Genomic DNA, 15,152 nt, shown 5'->3' on the forward strand with positions numbered 1-15,152 from the left:
AAGTTAGCCGATGGTTGATTCAGACATCAAGATGTCCTAATACTTGTTTGATAAGTTACATCTATTAAAAACTAGTTTACTTTTCAAAAAACATTTTACTAATGTCAAAATCCTTACTTGTTTTGTTTAAATATTTGAGTAAATGATTTTAATGCTAATATACTAGATCATTAACCATTGTAATCAACTGTTAATACCCAGTGGGCAATGCACATATATTCTATGTTGCTGGGATCAGCCAATAACTTTCTTAATATCCAAGAAATTAAAAAAGGTCTTACTATGATATTGAGTCCAAGTTGAGTATTTTTAATTTCATTTGTTATATTTATTAAAACTGAGTTTTTGTTTGTTTGTGAAAGAAATTAGTTAAATAAATTGATTTTAATATACACTGGATAATTTAATATTACAGCACATACTTTTAAAGCATCCTTCACTGTATTATCCCGAGGTGCTGTAATAATAAACAAGCAACATATATCAAGTTAATGTTTTTGACACTTAAAAGCATAATTGCATGTTGGCAAGAATAAAAAAGATTCTTCTTAAAACTAAAGAGTCATAAATTTCACCCTTAATCAGATTTTTGTTATGGCAAATCTGAGTTGTGTTTTCTAAAATATTCCTGTGGCCTTATTAACTTTTGAGGAATAATAACATATTTGTTAAACCAAGCTGTGTCAGCTGAATAAATTGGTGTTAATCATTTTGTAAAACGGTCACATGTTACACGTTCTATGAGAGAGGAGTCCCTTAGGAAATGACAGTGTAAAAAATATCCACTGTGTACCTGTTTGGAAGTGACAGCTTTATTAGACATTTAAAATTGGTTTTGGAAATAGTTCTGGTTTTAAGTGATTGTAAAGGCAAATCTATACAACCGTTATCCCTTTTCTTTTTTGAGCTGCAGTAACAAAGCCTATAAGATGAAGGGCATTATTTTACTTCTCTACTAATTATGAAACAACATATTGCTGACAGAATGTTTGATAACCTGTAATTTGTATTTTGGCGGTTTGGAAATGCATAGCTTTAAAGAAACCATTTTCAGTTATCAGAAACTAATAAACATGGACATTTTTATATGCAAGAAAAGGCAGAGAGTAAATAATTGCACTGGTGACCAATACTGTAATAATCCTGTTTTACAATATGCACTTGACAGGTTGTAATAGTGCTAATTGAAGAGACTAATTCACACTTGCTTCATTCTATTCAAAGGCAAAATCAGCAGCTTGTTTTGCTTTTGACCAGATGGTCCTGATGAACACCTACTGTGCACTTTAAGTGCTTTACTAGAATTACAAAGGCTGGGGGCTGCGTCCGACTCAAAATGATTTGAGAAGAGAAAAAAAACTCAGTGCTCAATGGATTTGGTGCAACTAAATTAATTCTAGTGGACCCATTACACATTGAGCCCCCTTTTCAAAGTGCTGAGCCTCCTCGTTTGTTCTGTAGCAATGAGAAAGTGAAAGGCAGATTACTGCAAACAGAAATAAAAAAAAGTGCTAAAAAAGTGCTATGAAAGGGAGAAAAGAGGCCTTGAAGCCTTTTCATATCATTTGGGTTTTTCAAGTGCGTTATTTTTGGGGAGGGTGGATGTATGAAAAGCCAATTGGAGTTTTTTTTGTTTTAAAGTGCGCTATTTAACTACTATGAATATAAAAGCAAGAGCAACAGTTGACTGAGTTTACTGTGGTAAAGCTTTGTGTGTAAGGATGAATCAAATTCATTATAGTCAATCCTTTGTATTTTAATATGAATGTAGGGTTAGTTTCACAAGACTGTGTCTGTTTAGGATAATTATAATTTAATATTTTCCTTTCATAAAGTTATCACTGTAGATGTCTAAAATTTTAATCAAAGCAGTTTTTTTTTAAACATAGGCTTTGAAGTACCCTGAGAGTTTAAAACTCCAAAGAAAGCTATTTAATTTCCAAAGAAAAGAGACAGGCTTGTTCCAATAGCATTGAGGCACAGATTATTATAACTAATTAGAAGTCACACATCTGTTAGCTTTTGGTTTGTGAACACTTGTAGTTTGTGTGTGTGTGTATGTGTATATATTTATATAGCCCATAAATGGGGACTGGAGTTCAGGGACACCCCCAAAAAAATAAAATATCAATTTGAGAAATCATATCCTGCAAATGATCTATCATGTGAGTTGTCCTTACACTCTCAAGTAATCATATTGAAGTGAATGGGTTTACGCATGTAATTTAAGACAACTCATGATGCTAAAAGTTTTTTGGATCAGGCCCTAATTTAGCAAACTGAGCGGTTTTAAGCCACTCAAATTAAAAATGTAATTCAGTATTGTAATTTTGTTTTATGGGTATTTGCTACAGCTTACTTTCAAAGAGTTAATATGTTTTGGGGCAAAGCTGCTGGCATAGTGCTAGCTATTGAAAAGATTTTAGCATGAAATAACAAGAAAATGTAAGCAGCCACAATTTAGAGCATATGAAGCACCTACATTTCCAGCTCTGGTCATTCAGGATAGCAAAATAATGTTACGTACAATACTGTAATGTGTATACATTACATCAACATCAATCATAAACCAAAAACTAAGTGCTGGCACAGTTTTCGCAAGGACTTTTTAAATTGTGATTTCTTTATTTTTAGCTTGTACATCAACATGTATGGCAGTATAAAATACAACGTTTCTCTGTTCTGCATGTATATTGGTTAAAATATCATTTCTATGATTTTATAATTTAGAAATGGGTAAAAAAATGAAAAACTGAATTGCAATATTGTTTCATACAATCAGTTTTATTTATTCAAATTATTCTGGGCATAAAGCAACATTTTCCCATCAAACAGCTCAGTTACACTTCTAAATAGGTGCTAATGCTGGAAAAGTTTTTTGTTTTTGTTTTTAAACTTTAGTAACAAAGGAAAGAACGAACAATTAGAGAGTATTGGTTTTGTTAGAGAATATTTTAAAATATTTTATCTATGTAAAGCTAGTTAGTCACTTTACACACAATAAAAAATAGCATAAAAGAAAAATCTGCAGCTAATATAGAACAGACCTGGAATGATGACACTGCAAATTACTTACTTAGCTAGGAGTTTGATGGCTTACTTCTGTTCGTTGAGTTACAGAAGCTTTTTCAATAATGAAGGGCAGTTTGTTTATATCCATGTTAAAAATATTAATCCACTGATATCCTAGAAACATACTAAAGAACTTTAAAACAATGTACTGTTTTTGGAGGGTCAAGCATGCAAGGTGGCAATTATTTAACTGATTTATAATCCATATTTCTAGAGGCATGATATATTACTGAAGCAGCCTATGTCTTAATAAACTAGTATAATGTACTATATTATAATATTATCTGATCATTATGCAAAATGTTTATTCAGTTATCATGAATTAATACCTAACAAATACCATGAAAATGCTGTTAAAATAAAATATATACGCTTTTGCCAGTGCATTATATTCAGTGCGAAAATGCTTACTACCTCTATAAAAAAAGCCACTTGTTATGATTTTTATCTTTGGAAAGTGCTGTATTCCTATTTTTGTGTAAAATGGTACATATAATATTAACATAAAAATTATTCCTTTGTTAATACATCAAGAATCATGGGCATAAATTCAAGAACCCTGCACTCATTTAAGGTGTAAAATAGTCTCATAATCACCCTCAATAAATCCCTGTTACTGTTTTTAAAAAGCACTATAAAAGCTCTCAGCAAACATTTGCTATAAGTGGCAAAATTTATGCCTTGCTTTGTGGTAGCTGCGTGACCAGACAGAGGGGTACAGGATTGTTTTAAGATTTTTACAGCTGCAAGGAAAAAGCATCTGTTCCTAGAAAAGCCTGCATTGTTTAATTTTGACACTGACTTTTCCATGCTGCTTGTACCAGGCGCTGGATTAGGTGCCACCAAGATGAAATTTGTTTTAAGTTGCTCCCAAATGCAGCTGTCCCCATACGTGGCCTTGTAGCTTAAGCAAAGTAGACATAGCCAAAACAAGCATCTTTGTACGGGGTCATCTTAGTAGACTAGAAAAGCTCAGAACAGGAATGTTGATATTATTGTATCTTGTGAATAGCCAGAGCATTAGTTTTTAGGCTTATTTAGAAGAATTATTAGAATACTCTTACTATGACAGTGATATGATTATAAGTCTAATACTTGTCTAAGACATTGTTTTGACTATGTGAAGAAGTGATTTTTAATCTTGTTACATCTTTGCTTATAAAATTCATTATGCAACTAAAGTAAACTTAACAGCTAGATAGTCCCTATGTTCCTAAATTATATAAAACAGGGCTGTCAATTGTAGTTAACTTAATTTGTTTTGAGTTAATCACTTAACTTGATTAAAAAAATTAGTACTGATTAATCGCAGTTTTAATTGCACTATTAAGAATAGAATACCAATTTAAATGTATTATAAATATTTTGGATGTTTTTCTACATTTTCAAATATATTGATTTCAATTACAACACAGAAAACAAAGTGTACAATACTCACTTTATATTATTTTTGGTTACGAAGATTTGCACTGTAAAAGATTAGCAAAAGAAATATTTTTCAATTCACGTCATACAAGTACTGTAGTGCAATCTCTTAATCATGAAAGTGCAATTTACAAATGTAGAATTATTTTTTGTTACATAACTGCACTCAAAAATAAAACAATGTAAAACTTTAGAGCCTACAAGTCCACTCAGTCCTACTTCTTGTTCAGGCAATCACTAAGACGAACAAGTTGGTTTACATTTATGGGAGATAATGCTTCCCATTTCTTATTTACAATGTCACCTGAACGTGAGAACACGCATTCGCATGGCACTGTTGTAGCCAGTGTTGCCAAGTTATTTACATGGCAGATATACTAAACATTCTTATGCCCCTTCATGCTTCGGCCACCATTCCAGAAGACATACTTCCATTCTGATGACACTTGTTTAAAAAAAAAAAATCAGTTAATTAAATTTGTGACTGAACTCCTTGGGGGAGAATTGTATGTCTCCTGCTCTGTGGTTTTACCTGCATTCTGCCATATATTTTGTGTTATGGCAATCTTTGATGCTAACCCAGCACATGTTGTTCATTTTAAGAACACTTTCACTGCAGATTTGACGCAACACAAAGAAAGTACCAATGTGAGATTTCTAAAGATAGCTATAGCTCTCCCACCCAAGGTTTAAGAATCTCAAAGTACCTTCCAAAATTTGAGAGGGACGAAGTCTTAAAAGAACAACGCTCCGATGCAGAAACTAGAGAACCCGAACCACCAAGGGTCATACAAATGGTTAGTGTATCTGGCATGTAAATACCTTGCAATGCTGGCAACAACAGTGCCATGCGAACACCTGTTTCCATGTTCAGGTGTAAATACAAAGCAGGCAGAATTATCTCGCATAAATGTAAACAAACTTGTTTTTGTTAGTGATTGGCTGAACAAAAAGTAAGACGGCGTGGACTTGTGGACACTCAAGTTTTATATTGTTTTATTCTTGAGTACAGTTATGTAAAAAAAAAATTTCTACATTTGTAAGTTGCACTTTCGTGATTAAGAAATTGCACTACTACAGTACTTGTATGAGATGAACTGAAAATACTATTTCTTCTGTTTTATCTTTTTTACAGTGAAAATCTTTGTAATAAAAATAATGTAAAGTGGGCACTGTACACTTTGTATTCTGTGTTATAACTGAAATCAATATACTTGAAAATGTAGAAAAATTCAAAAATATTCAAATAATTTTTAACAGTGCGATTAAAATGGCAGTTAATCGTAATTTTATTTAATCTTGTGATTAATCATGATTAATTTTTTAAATAGTTTGACAGCCCTATATAAAGTGTATGTACTTACGGTAAAATTGAATGATTTACAAAAGTCTTGAAATATTGACATATTTAAATAGAACAATTTATTTTTCTTGAAAGTTTCAAGTAAATTAAAAATGAAAGAACACTCCATTTTCTGTTTTCCAGAGTTGTGTGTATTTCTACCCAGCTGGTCTAAAATGATTGATACAAAGCCAAAGCCAAATCTGTGACTGCCTGTTTACAAAGTCTGTAATTTGCTAATGAATTACAATGATAATCTTTCATCATACATGGAAGATTTAGCCAAATAATTTGCTAACCATAAATTTTGATCCCTATTTTTTGGATTTGTACCAAGCTTTGCATCAACTCGACAAATATTGGGGAAATAATTCAAGATGCAGTTATTCTTGAGATACTTGGAATGCCAAAAGATATGTAGGCATGATAGTGGATAGCAGGTTCAATATGAGCTTGCAATGTAGTATAGCATGTAAATAAATACACCAAACAACTTCCTCTTCCCCCTCCCAGTTTTCAACTGCAGAGACATCACATCATGGAGCATGGTGGAAAAGTTTCTCTGTACATCTCTGGAGAGCCAGCACCTAGTGTGTTGTGTTCACTTCTGTGCACCTACTACAATATAGGAAAGAAGACTAAATGGAGAATTGCTAGACAGAGTCATGACATAGGATAGTCCAAAAAGACTTACTCTGATCAGGCTGTATCAGAAGGAATGCAAACAGTACTGCAGACATAAACAGTTCTTTTGAAGTCCTCAGTCCACTAAGTTCTCCAGAAAAGACTAGCTCTTCACAGGAACCAGTCAATCTGAAGAAAAGTTCTCTGGTTGCCCATCTGTCATGGTGGCTAAACAATTGGCATGTCTCATTCTGGGAGACTGCCAGAGGAGAATCCTCACAGCATAGTTGGGCTTCTATGATAAACTAACATTCAAGTGGGAACCCACATGAGCCCCCATGCAGGTATAGTCCTACTCTGAGGGGAACAGATTACCAAGTCGCTCTCCCAATTTCTCAGACCAGTTTGTAGAAGAAACTGCCCTTCAGGAAGGTGCCTCTTCGGGAACTCCAATGGAAAGCCATCACCATAGATGCCAGTCTAAGGTCATGTCTACACTAGAGACCTTACAGTGGCACCGATGCAGCTGTGCCGCTGTAAGATATCCCGTATGGCTGCTCTATGTCGACGGGAAATAGCTCTCCTGTCAATATAATTAAACCACCCCCAATACATGGCAGTATCTATGTTGGTGGGAGACGCTCTCCTGCCGACATAGAGCTGTCCACATCGGCGTTTCTGTCGGTGTAACTTATGTCACTCAAAGCGGTTTTTTTTCCCCCCACAGCCCTGAGCGGCATAAGTTATACCGCTAAAAGTGCTAGTGTAGACATAGCTTTAGTGTTTGGCTCACATTTCAACAACTGTTGGCTCAAGGAACTTGTACCAAAAGAGAGGGAGAACGAGCTACAGATCAACCTTCTCAAACGCCAGGGTCTGTGCACGTAGCCCTTTTTTCGGATCAAAAATCAAATCCAGGATCACTCAGTCCTGATTCATGCTAACAACTTGGTAGTCATCTGTGTATATCATATTCTTTCCCTTGGGTCAAATTTGCCTCTTGTTTGCTAAGCTTCTTTCCCTTCTTTTTCTCTTTTTCCCCTTCCTTTTGGGGTCTTTTTATTCTTTCTCCTATATTTCTTATTTTCTCTTTCAGCCTTTCCATTGGTGTTCTCTCTCTCATTCCTCCCCCATTCCCTCTTTTTATCCCATGATTTATTCATTTTCTTCTGCAAAGAAAGGTTTTATCATTCACAAAAGACTTCTCTTTTACACAGTCCTTTGCTGCTTTTCAAAATAGAAAAGATCAAGAAGAGTTGCTATTTTTTTTTTAAAGTTTCTCTTTGTGAAAGTATAATAGGAAGTTTAATGTGTGTTAGAACCATTTAAAATGTGGTGGTTGTGTTCTATGGTTATTACTACTACTTTCTGCAAAGTTGGAGGGCTGTTGAACTGTAACTCAAACTCATCAATGAATGTCCATCTGTAGATATTATTTTACAGTCAGTTTTGCATATTAGCTTTTTAAACAAAAGATCAAATTCTGAACAAAATATTATGCCCAATAGCTACACAATTTTTTTCTCTGTTCATTTTAATTGTTCCTTCTGGAATTAATACTTAATAATTTAATTAAAATGTCTTAAGTTTTAGGAAACAAACTCTGTTCACATATCTGATACCCTTTTTGTCCTTTTATTAGTTGTAATAATTTTTTCTTTTTCTTTTTTTGTTTTTACACACACAATTGTCATAAACAGGAAATATCTCCCTATGCTCTAAAGTGGGAGCCTCTAACGTGAATCCTAAAAACAGTGGCTTTATTAGCAACTACAGGGGGAAGAGCCACAGAATGCTACGTACATGTACGGTGTGTGATGCTATAACTTGTCAAATAACCATTGATGCAATATGGCAGGGCAAACTATTTCAGTACGTGCTTACACAGTAGGTATTTCTCTCCAAATATTTGCATTTGGAATGGGTGTGTAGCACAAATACATGGTAAGTATGTAATAGTGAATAATATTTTGTGTTTGACGTTTACATATGATGTGCTCTACGTTTTATTTCTGAATGTTATCTATGTTTTATTCATCTTGAATTAATATATTCTAAATGCATTGATTTTTAAAAAGGTTTTTATTATAGTTCTTTGTTAATCTTTGATATGCAGCTCTCTGCTTGAAACACGATGTGCTGGGTCAGTGATTTGGTACTTTTGTTTGAGGCTGCCATCTTGTTCTTCACAATTTCTTTCTTTCTTTCTTTCTTTCTTTGCCTGGTTATTATGATTGTAAGGAAAATTTTCAGAATGAGTGTAACCATTAAGTGAACTGACTCTAGGCCTTGTGTACACAAGAAAATTGCACTGATTTAACTAAAGATGTAATTTTAAGATAATTATGTTTAAGTTTAAATTGGTGCAAACCCTCACATCGACATTATTATTTTGGTTTAAGGGCAGCTTGCCTCATTGTAGCTTAAGTCAGTTAGGAATTAGTTTGTTAAACTGAAAAAAGGCTTTGTCCTCAGTAGGGGGGCGGGGAGTGGGAAGAGGCTTTTTTTTTTTAGCTTGTGATAACTAATATCTGGTAACAAACTCATGGTAAAATCCTAATGTTGACAAGGCAGTTTGTAGGTTTTCACATGTGTTTAACTGGTTGAGGTAAACCCTCTGTTGCCCCTGGTGTTTATCTTGACCAGCTAAACATGTATGAAAACTACAAACTGCCTTGTCCACAGCAGGATTTTGCCATGTATTAGCTAACATGTGGTTAAAAACTACAACAACCACCCAACACTTTGTTTTCCTAGTGTGGATGCACCCTCCAAGAGTCTGCACAGGATTTTAAAACCCATTTAAGTAAATTGGTTTAAAAACAAATTTAAACCAGTGTAAGTTTCTTGTGCAGACAGCCTGAAACAATAACTCTGCAGCGTGTGAACTGCCCCATTCATCTCAATAGGATTTAACAACAGAGTTAGATCATCATCATTGGGCATCTGAATTAATTTTTCAGTGTGGCTCAAAATATGTAAGAAATGAGAGGAACAAAGATTTTCTGATCTGCACAATCTTCGGTGATTAACGTTTGATTTTGATGCCATAATTAGGTGTTACTTGTGAGAGGACCATTTTTTCTCAGTCTGACCCTGGGCAGTGAAAGATTGAAAGGGGTGAGTAATGTTCAAGTGAGCATCTAAGCCCTCCTTCACCTCCTCTCTCTGCTGCCCCCTCCAGCCCCCTGGGAGCTGATCCTACAGAGCCTACTTGGGCATCCGAGTCTACCCCTTTTGTCACAAAACTGACCAGCCCAGAAAGAGGCTGGTCTGCTATGGTAATGGGTGTGGGGTCCTACAGCTTCCTGCTACAAGTGTCGGCAGACTAGTGCAGACATAGCTGCATTGGTTGCACATCAGTCACATTTTCAGCCTTATTTTCCTAATCCTGAGAGCTAGAAACAGAATCTTTTAAAAATAAAAGCTTAGATTTTTGATGTCCTAACATCTCTCTGGGACACAGATTTCCTTCATTTCCTGTGATGCCGGCGTTTGTCATTACTTCTGTGGAGGTTGGTTGTAACAGTGGTGAGGGCTTCCTTCATCCACCTTTAGTTAGCTAGGAGAATGCATCCCTTCTTTTCAGATGAGGGCCTTGTCACTCTGACCTGTACTTGTACTTTTACCATCTTCAGATCAGACAACTGCAGTTCAGGCTACCTGGAGATGAAAATGAAATATTTAAATTAAGACTTGGATGTCTTTAAAAAAAAAAAAATCCATTCTGCTTTGTTCAACCAGAAGTTATGGGTTTGATGCAGGAATTACTGGGTGAAATTCTAGGGCCTGTATTTTACAGCATGTCAGACAAGTTGACCATGATGGTCCTACCTGGCCTTAACATCTATGAATCTGAGAGAGAAGGAGGCAAATCAAAGAAAAAGAGGGGGCGGGTGGGAGAAGGAAAAGGTAGAAATAGAGGAAGGAGAAAATGCAGTGGGCAAATCACTGCGTGGGAGAGTGATGTTCCTTTTGTACAATATTAGTGCTACCCTTTAATTTGTGTATGTGGGTTATAGCTATCTCAAGGCAGGGGTGCATTAGGGATAACTAAAATGGATGGATAAGCCATTTGAGAGCTGTTTGGCCAAATGAATTTATCTTTGCAGCCGTGTTCATATTGAATTGGTATTCACATCACAAACCTTCACCATGCCTGGCACTAGCTGACAACTAAGGGGTTTGAGAGTCATTGGTGGATGGGGAAGGAGAAACCCACCTACTGTTCTGTGAGTTTCCATTGATGTTAATTGGGTAATTTTTTGAGAACTAAAAGCACCTAATGTGCTTACATTACTGCCAGCGTCTTCTTTTTTTTTTTAAATGTATTGAGGACTCTGGGAATCATTGTTCCTTGGAGTTTATAAATGAGCTCTTGTGTATATATATTGACAGTTGGATCATTGATTAGCACGTTGTAGCTCTTCATCTCTAGAAACCCAGAATGAAACATTTGAAGATTTACTGCATAATCTGGCACAAAAACAGGCTTTACTCAGCAGAGCTCTAGACCAAAAGCAAGGATGCTCCATTGGTTTGGGTGCTAGACTCTGACCTGGGAGACTCTCTGGTTCAATTCCTAGGTCTGCCAAGTCTGACCCTCTGCAAGAATTCCTGTGTGACCTTGAGCAAGTCACTTAGGCCCAGATTTTTAAAGCTATTTGGTGTTGCTGCACTTAGCATCACAATGCCTAACTGGTTTAGGAGCCAAATCTCCTTTTCAAAGAGTCTAAATCCCATTGACAGTTGTTGGAATTTGAAAATCTGGGATTTAGAGCTTGTCTGTATTAACACTTAATTCAGACCAAGATGGGATGCAAATCTACCCCACACTAGCTGGCTGCACCAAAGTGTCTGTATGAACCCTGCTACCATGCACTAAAAGTTCGGTAATGCACTTTAATCTACTCTGTTTCAAAGCTGGGTACATCAGCGCGCACTCTGGACCGTAGTGCTCATATAGACAAGTCCTAAGTGTCTCCATGGATCAGCTCCCCATCTATAAAAATTTCCTACCTCACAGTGGTCTTATAAGGATAAATGCATCCAAGACTGAGGTGCTCAGATTCTACTTTGTAATAGGGGCCATGTAAGTATCTGATTAGTTGGTAGGTCTGGAATAGCAGAGATGCTGCAGAGAACTACTGAGATGGACTGAAAGAGCTATTTGGGGACAAAAGGGGAAAAACTTAATCTAGGCATAGAGTGGATAGGCACTAAGCTAAGTGTCTAAGGGCTTGTCTACACTTAAAATGCTACATCTCACAGCTGTGCCACTGCAGTGCTTCAGAGTAGACACTATGTATGCCAGTGAGAGGGGTTCTCCCATCAGCATAGGTAATCCACCTCTCTGAGAGGTGATAGCTAGGTTGACGGTTGACAGAAGAATTCTTCTATCAACCTAGCACTGTCCACCGAGGGATTTAGGTCATTTTAGCAACGCTGCTCAGGGGTATGGATTTTTCACATCCCTGAATAATGTAGTTAAACTGACCTAATTTTCTACTGTAGACTAGGCCTTACTTTCAGGGGACTAAGTTCACTCAGTGGATGTGATCCTACTCCTAATGATTTAAAAGTCTACAGGATTGCTTTCCTACTGTGTAATAAAACCCAAAGCATAAAAACTTAATGTGATGCCCAGGCCCTTTAAATGTTTGAGCACTGCCCCGCCTCCCCAGTGCAAAGCCTCACTTTCGTGCTGGTTTCAGTTTTGCTGCAAGAACAATAAAGCGAGCACAGCGGAGAGCTGTCTTTCTATCTGCTTCTTTTGTGTCAGTCTATCTCCTTCTGGGTCCAATTAGAACATTGGCGACGCAAGATTTATATCCCACGAGTGTCCAGTGCTCTCATTGCTTGTACAACAACAAGACAAAGTTAGCAAAAAAATACTATAAAAAGGGGACAGAAGATCCCTAGAAGCAAAAGCCTGCTGCATTTTGCTTCAGGTACAGCTGAAATCAGCCATATAGAGAGTGGGAAGCAGGCAAGTAGAAGCAGAACAAAGGAAGAGGTTTCTGCTGTTGCTGGTGCTGTTCAAACAAAGCAGTGAAGTTGGAAGCAAGCAACCATCTTGACTGACCCTTTGGCAAGCCAGGCAGGCAAACAGCCTGTAGCCTGCACTGAGGGTCTATAGCCAGCAGAGGGAGCCCAAGTACAGCCAAAGGAAGAATTCTGCATTTTTGCAATGTAAGTACACAGCCAGTAGAGGGTGATCGAGTGCAGAAAGTGCAGTAAGAAATAAGAACAGTTTTCCTATGGCAGGAGATGTCCAGGAGGCATGATGTTCAACAGGAGTAGTGAAATGGCATCTTTGGGGGACAGTGGTGGTGAGTTCAACACCACCTGTGAATCATGGGGGATGAACCTCAAAAGTTTTCAGTAGTTTGTCCATCTGAAATGGTGTTGCAGGTTACAAAGAGTTTCAATCTTGCTGACAGTGATGGGTCTGAAGGCAGGTCATGTCCGTTCATCTATTTTCTCCAGTTTTGCCTGGAACCATCACATACGTCGCAATTACTGCAACAATGAAGGAACATTTTTCTCCTGCCCCGTCAATGATAGCAGAACGATTTTGGTTTTATCAGCAATAATAAGGGAAGTGGAGAGTTGGTAACACAGTTTGTTGCTGCTCTAAGGAAGTTGTCAGAGCATTGTCAGTTTGGAGAAACATTAAGTGATGCCCTGTGTGACCAATTAGTCTCTGGATTATGCAATGACCAGGTCTGGAAGAAGTTACTGACGGTATTAGCGCTTACATTCAGAAAGGCTTTTGAAGAGTTATTGCAATGGAAACCACACAGGACGATTCTCTGGAATTTAGTGTGAACCAAAAAGTTCATCTCGTGCATCGGTGAGACAGAAGACCATGGGAATATAAGTAATTTCCATGTCGGCATTGTGCAGAAACTATGCACAGTGAAAAGGTTTGCTGGGCATGACAGGTTATTTGCAAAAAGTGCCAGATGAAAGGATGCATGGTCATGACCTGCTGCACAGTCAAGCAACCAGCAACACAGAGTAACCGTCCATCCAAGAAGACATCTGTGAAAACTGAATCTAAGAAAGGACGGAAGTCAGGATTTTGTAATGTGGAAAAAGACAAGAGTTTTAGCGACACTGACTAAAACGTAGCACTACATGTTTTATCAGAAGCTGGAGTCAGAAATGTCATCTGGATCACACCCTTGATTGAAAGAGTTCCTACAAGAATGATCTTAATAGTGGAGCTGCCAATATCACTGACTTCTGTATCTACCTATCACCAGATATTCTCACAAGTTCCTCAGGAAGAAACCTCCATGGTTTTAAAAACTTATACTGAGGAAAAATTGGTCCAAAAAGGAATACTCCAGGTGAAAGTTCAACTAGATGGATAATCAGCTGTTTTACCTTTGTATGTGATTGAAGGAAAGTATCCACCATTATTTGGCAGACCTTGGCTTGAGAAGTTCAAGGTGAATTGGACTAAGATCAAGACGATCATGAAAGCACCTTGACATCTTCAAAAAATACTGGACAGAGACTCCGTTTTTGAAAAAGAGCTTGGACAGCTGAGCAATGTGTCAGTGAAGCTCATTCTTTAGTCTGACAGTCTGCCAAAATATTGCAAGCTCAGAGTTTGGCCTTATGCTCTGGAGCCTCTGGCAGAAGCTGATTTGGACTATATAATGAACATTGGAGTCTTGTCACTGGTTTCACTCAGTGAGTGAGTTACACCCATCCTACCAGTGATCAAGAACGATTGCTCTGTCTGCATTTGTGAGATTTCAAGGTGACACAGAATCCAGTTTTATGTGCAGACCATTAGTCACTACTTCTTACTGAAGATTTGTTTGCTACTCTTAGTGCTGGAATAAATAAATTGGATTTGCTCTATGCATACCTCTAAGTGAAGATTAATCTAGCATCTCAAAAATTTCTCACAATCAACACACAAAAAGGCGTATTTTGTTATGTTTTGTTTTAGTATCCCATCGGCACCTGCCTTGTTCCAGAAAGCCCTGAATGAGATTCTGAAAGGACTGAATTGTGCTATTTAGATGACATCCTTGTTACATGAAAGGATCAAGAGGATCATCTTTGAAATTTGGATGCTGTCTTGCAACGTTTGGAAGACCCTGGGCTGAGATACATTGAAGCAAATGTGAGTTTTTCAAACTTTCATTTCAATATCTTGGACGTGTAATTAATGCTATGAGCTTAAGGAAATTGTCAGAGAAAGTGAAGGCAGTTCTTCAAGCGTGGCCGCCAGGAACATGTCACAGTTATGTTCATTCTTAGGAGTGCTTAATTCCTATGGTAAATTTCCGCCTAATCTGTTGACCCTATTGACATCTTTATATGACCTGTTACAAGCAAAGAAAAAAATGGAAATAGACTAAAGAGTGTGAGTGTGCATTTAAGGAAGCAAAGAAACTTGACATCAGCTGAAGTTCTTATACATTTTGTTGTTTTGCTACCATTGCAGTTGACTTATGATGCTTCACCATATCCAGTGGGTGCAGTTCTTTCACAGTATTTTTCCTAATGGCATGGAGAAACCAATTGCCTTTGCTTCGCAAGCATTTGCTACTCCTCAGAAGAACTATGCACAAATAAAGCAAGAAGCTCTCAGCATTTTCTCTGGAATTTGGAAGTTCCATACATATTTGTATGGTAGACATTTCACCTTGCTGATGGATCA

At 37.1% G+C, this 15,152-nt stretch overlaps 1 protein-coding gene across 1 annotated transcript in view; it reads left to right on the top strand.

The window, feature by feature from the left end:
* FAF1 (Fas associated factor 1) overlaps positions 1-15,152 on the top strand; it is a 325,268-nt gene that overhangs the window by 121,401 nt on the left and 188,715 nt on the right. The window lies entirely within an intron of this gene.

The sequence above is a fragment of the Malaclemys terrapin genome, chromosome 8, assembly GCF_027887155.1.
Source record: "Malaclemys terrapin pileata isolate rMalTer1 chromosome 8, rMalTer1.hap1, whole genome shotgun sequence".
NCBI lineage: Eukaryota > Metazoa > Chordata > Testudines > Emydidae > Malaclemys > Malaclemys terrapin.